The sequence below is a fragment of the Ictidomys tridecemlineatus genome, chromosome 11, assembly GCF_052094955.1.
Source record: "Ictidomys tridecemlineatus isolate mIctTri1 chromosome 11, mIctTri1.hap1, whole genome shotgun sequence".
NCBI lineage: Eukaryota > Metazoa > Chordata > Mammalia > Rodentia > Sciuridae > Ictidomys > Ictidomys tridecemlineatus.
The window spans coordinates 5,780,989-5,786,090 of record NC_135487.1 but is presented as its reverse complement, the minus strand read 5'-3'; the positions used below and the strand labels follow the sequence as shown (position 1 = coordinate 5,786,090).

Below are 5,102 nucleotides of genomic sequence, written 5' to 3'. Positions count from 1 at the left end.
TGAAGATTGCCATCTACTCTTGGCCTCCAGTAATTAAAACAGAAGCTCCACCCTATACGCAGGGCGTGGGCCGTGTGCTGGGCACCATGCTGGCCCTTACACTTGTGTCCTCTCTGAACCTGGCCCATAGTCTCCCTTTCCACCACAAGCTGCAACCACGTTCCATCTTAAAGAATGTTCTTTGTTCTTTGCAAATCTTCTATTGCTCTCTCCCTGGGCCCCAGGGCTCCCCCAGCCCATATTAGAGGCTAAAATGAAGACGCCACTGTCCACAAAGGAGCCAGGGTTTATTGCAGAGACTTGATCTGACTGGACCCAGGGGTGGGGGGGAGGAGAGGTGGCATAGGGCTGCCTTGCAGAGGTGTTCAGGTTGTGTGTGCACCAGGGCACCTCACCTCTGAAGGTGCTGACATAAACTACCCTCTGAGAACATGTGGGGAACAGGGGACTCGGGGCTATGGCGGATCCCGGAGCAGCAAGCTTCTTTTACCTGCCCCCACCCTACCTGGAGACACTCAGCGAGGCTCCTGCACGCTCCAGGCACGCCACAGTGTGTCAGCAGTGCCTGCCTGCCTGCCCACCGGGCTCAGGGGGCACCCTGAGCTCCCTCTGCCTGCCTGTTGCTCTGAGCTCAGCCCAGCCTCTCCTGGCTCCTGGAGCAGGCCCTGAACTGACACTAGGAGACAGTGGGGAACAAGGCAGTAAGTGAGGGGCAGAGGGAGCAGGGACCCACCATGTCCTTCCGTGGACAGGGACGGAAAGACATGTGACTGAAAATCCTGACCACGTGCCTTGGCCTCCAGTCTGGGCCTCTCTCATCCCAGGCCCGAGAGCAGTGGATGGAGCACTGACTGAGTCCAAGTTGAAGTCCTAACTGGCCGCAGGGTCCAACTGCCCAGGTTGCCCCTGGGGGTCAGATGGAGGGGAAGTGCCACGGGGGGGGGGTGAGGTGCTTCGCCACCTTGGTCCTGTGAGGGCCACTCAGGACCACTAGGCCTCCTCCCTCACCGCCTCTGCGGACCACCTGGGCTCTGCAGGGAGGTGGGCATGGGGCAGAACCAGGGCCTGCCAGGGGCTGGGGGAGCCCAGGCACAGCCAGCCTGCGGGAGCTGCCCACCCCTCCCTGCTCTTTCCAGGGCCTGGGACACGGAGCTATTTTTATTTACGGCCCTGTCGGGGCGGCCTCTGTCTAGACAGCTGGAGTTACCGTCCGAGGCCATCCTGGAGGGCACGGGGAAAGAGTGCAGATTAAACAGCTCATAAAACTGAGCTGGCAACCGAAGCCGAGCCCCGAAGACCAAGGTAACCCCAGCTGGGCCCGTTGTCCTCAGTGACTTGAGGACAGCTGGACACGGGGATGTGTTCAGAGAAAACAGGGGTGTGCGGCCCTGGGGAGGCCAGCGGGGTCCTGTTGACCCCCCTCGGCAGAGCAGCCCTCGGGGTCTCCACAGAGCTTGCCCTCCTGGATGAGGCCGGCACTGGAAGGACGGAGGGGCCTCCTTGACGGGGTCAGGCCTTGCAGGACAGCTGGGTCCCGATCTGCAAAAATCTGGGCCTCCTGGGGCCTGGGGGCCAGGGCCAGCAGCCACATCACACCTCTCTGTGGTCCCACCCTCCTCAGGGTCACCTGATTCCCTGGGGGAGCTGGACCCTGGGGATCAACCAGCCAGGGTGGGGGCACACCCTGGTGGATGATTTCTCGCTTGCTTGTCTGTCCATCCATTTGTGGGTTCACCGCTCCCGGAGGCTGCCAGCACTCACCAAGCGCTCACAGGTGCCAGGCAGGGCTCCGGTCGTGCCTGGGAGGCTTCCAGATGGAGACGGGGAAAAGGGACCTGGAAACACAACGGACCGGGTGAAACGTGGAGACCCCTGCGACTTGCTCTGATCCCTCTCCCAGAGGACCACGGGCCCCCAGAGCACAGCGCACGAGGCCTCGCGGCCACCCAGTTCCTGTCTCGGTGGCCAGACTGCATCTCCAGCCCCAGGGACACCTCCCTTTCCCCAGGGCCGGGTGCTACCCACCCGAGCCTCCCCTTGGCCTCCACCTGCTCCACAGCCTCTCTCCCCTGACCCCACCTGGGACACTAGCCCAGACGTCCTGCTCCTGAAGCCCCGATGCCTGGTGCCCCAGATGAAGCCTGCAGGCCGTGGAGACTCAGGGTTTCCGCCGTCCCTGGAGGTACTGGCAGGCAGGGCGGGGAGGCTCCTGGCACGTGCCAGCCAGACGGACCTGCCGCTCTGGTCCATGTGACCCTGGATGATGCCCCCCAGCTGCCCGAGCCTCAGGGTCTTCTTCTGAAGGTGGGGATGACAGAGGACCCTCTGCCTGGGGACGAGCAGAGAAGGAAGGGACTAAACAAGGGTGAAAAGCGTGCTGCATAGTAGGGCGTCACCAGTCACCCTGGCGGTGACTCCTTAGCTCCGTGGTTACTGTTTTTCCCTCTTCTACCTCCAGAGCCACGCGCCCTGCCTGACCCAAATGATGAGCTGAAAATGGTCACCATGGCTGGCACAGAGCGCTGGGGGCTTGCCGGGAAGTCCCCTCCCCACGGGCAAGCTCCAAACAGGAACATCGGTCCCTGGAAAAGGGAAGGGATGGGAAGCAAAGCTGGAGCCAGGAGGAGCCTCTCTGAGCAGCCAGGTCACTCTGGTGTGGGGAATCAGGAGGACGCGTGGAGTGCTCGCTGGCCCGGTCAGGGCTGCGCCAGCGGAAAGGGGCGGCCCTAGGACACGCTGGCTTGGGAGGGTGGCTTGGAGGTGCCAGAGCTGGGGCTATTTTCCTGGGACCACCTGAGTGGCGGGGTGGCAGTCGGGGCCCAGGTCTTCCACCTCAGTCCTTCTTGAATCCGTGGCCCGAGGAGGAGTCAGCCCCAGCGCCTGCTGGGCCTGGCCCAGGACATGACTGTGGGAGGATGTGGCCTCCACCTACTGTGGCTATTCTGGAGCCTGGGGGTGCTGGGCCCTGACCCCCACCCCATCGAGGAATGGTAACATCACTGGGCTGGCCCACAGATCCCCACAGAGCCCCCAAATCCTGGTCACCAGGAGCAGAAGAGAGACCTTCCCAGGACAGTCCCAGCTGGCCCTGGAAGCGAGAGGCTTCTCCCAGAAAACCCAGACCCCAAAGCAGGGCTCAGGGAGCGGTGCAGGCAGCCCTTCTCCCTGGAGGCTGGGCCCGACACTCTGGGGAAACTGTCAGAACAGAGAAGGCCGCAGGGTTTGTAGCTGGAGCCCCCAGGGGGAATCCGGAGTAGACCTGGACCAGGGGCTGCTGGGAAGCAGAAAAATCCAGAATGAATGATGCCGCGTCCCTCAAGTCCTGGGTTTAGGGTTCCTTTGAGGGGCTGTTGGCGGGAGGCAGAAAGGCTGGGAGCATGGACTGCACGTTATTATCACTGTGTCCACAAACCCTTAAATGGTGCTAATATGCCAGATGCTGTCCCAGTAGCTCATGAAGAGCCACCCAGCAATGTCCTCATTTTACAGAGCAAGGTACACAGATGGGATCACTGTCCTCCCCTGGAAAACTCCTATTTACCCTTTCAAACCCTGCTAGGCCAGCCCTGCTCTGATTGCCCCGCAGAGCCCACGGCTCCTCCTTCTGCACCACTTGAGGGCCTGTCTCCTGTGTCTGTGGTCTGTGCCCCCTGCCCCCTGCCCCCTGCTCCAAACTCAGGTTTCTGGCCCAGGGGTCAAGTCCTGTTTGCCAAAGGAGACGAGGGGGCCTCTATTTCCAACCCCGGCAGGGTCTGCTGCACCTCACAGGTGGCCAGGATGGCTGTCTCCGCCTCCTGGCTTCGGCTGAGGGGTGACATCCTCAACCCATCCTTCCAGGAAGCCAGGGTCAGGGTGACTCCGAGGGACCCGAGCTTCCAGGGATGGTGCTGCTGTGGACCCAGGAGAAGCCACTGGTCCAGAGCAAAGGGCTCTCGGGGGGGGGGGGTTGGCACCCCAGGTGGCTCCCTTTGCTCTGTCCCATGGAGAAACGTCACAGGCCTGGGGCAAGCTGGGCTTTTCAGTGTTGGAGGACCGCCCCATCCCCCGGCTTCATCTGACCTGGCGGCATGAGGGCTTGGCTGGAAGCCGTCCCTGTTCCCAGTTGGTGGAGGAGGCGGTGACTGGTCCAGAGTCGTGGGCCTGGCCCTGGCTGGTGTTCTGAGTCCCCAGCTCAGACGCCCTCACCCCTGGCCTGGGCTGCTGCCCTTCCCCAGCAGCTTCACCCTGGCAGGGGTCCAGCCCAGGAACCCCCTGAACCCTGCCCTGGTCTCTGGGCTGCTAACTCTTGGGACAGGGCGAGCTGCGAGAACATGTTCCCTGATTCTCTGGAGGATTCAGAAGCCAAAGATCAGGAGCAGAGTCGGAGGCGGGGGCGGAGGTGGAGCTCCTCAGGGCGGCCTAAAATGCAGGCTGCAGGGGTCTCAGCCCCCAGGAGAGACAGGGTCCCTCCCGCCCCGTGGCACAGAGCTCCATCTTCCGAACCCGGGCATTCCGAGGGGCGGCTCTGGCAAGGGAGAGCCGAATCCTCGCCTGCAGGCAAAGGGTGTTTTCCTTCCCAGAGGACAAAGCGCTTCTGGCCCGTTCGGGAGGGGACTGAACACTCTGTCCACTCTGGCGGCGTTGGGATTCCTGGACAACGCGAGTGTGCTTTCTCACGCAACCAGACTGACCAGGGCCTCCGCCCGCAGCCCCGCCCTCCTCCCCAGCCCTTTCCCTGTCGCCTGCTCTGCTCCAAGCCAGGCTTTCTGAGGAGTCCATTCCAAGTGGCCTCAGGAAGTGATCATGGGCCCCGAGTCATGCGCCTCCCTGACAGGCCTCCCCTGCAGGGGGAGGGGCTGAGAAACACCCCTGGCTTCAAGTGAACCCCAACAATCACGTGCCGAGGAAACCAGACCACTTGAAGGGGTGGCCTGGCCTAGGACAGTGGCCTTCATCCTCAGGTTGGTCCCACCGCTGCCTCCTACTGGGACTTCCCTGGGTCACTGGGATTTCCAGAGTCTTGGGAGCCTTCTTGAAGTCCCTCGCTGCGCTGCGGTCCCTGCCTTGGTCCCCTGTGGCCTCCCATAGTCCATTTTAAGAGGTTGGCAACAGCAGGCCAAAGT

General features: G+C 62.5%; 1 long non-coding RNA gene across 1 annotated transcript; it reads right to left on the bottom strand.

Moving 5' to 3' along the window:
- Positions 1 to 266: 266 nt before the first annotated feature.
- Positions 267 to 3,907, bottom strand: LOC120890618 (uncharacterized). Its single transcript, XR_005734933.2, has 2 exons — positions 2,080 to 3,907; positions 267 to 1,835 (listed from the first exon to the last, which is right to left on the bottom strand). It is a non-coding gene; the product is annotated as an uncharacterized LOC120890618 (long non-coding RNA).
- Positions 3,908 to 5,102: the final 1,195 nt, after the last annotated feature.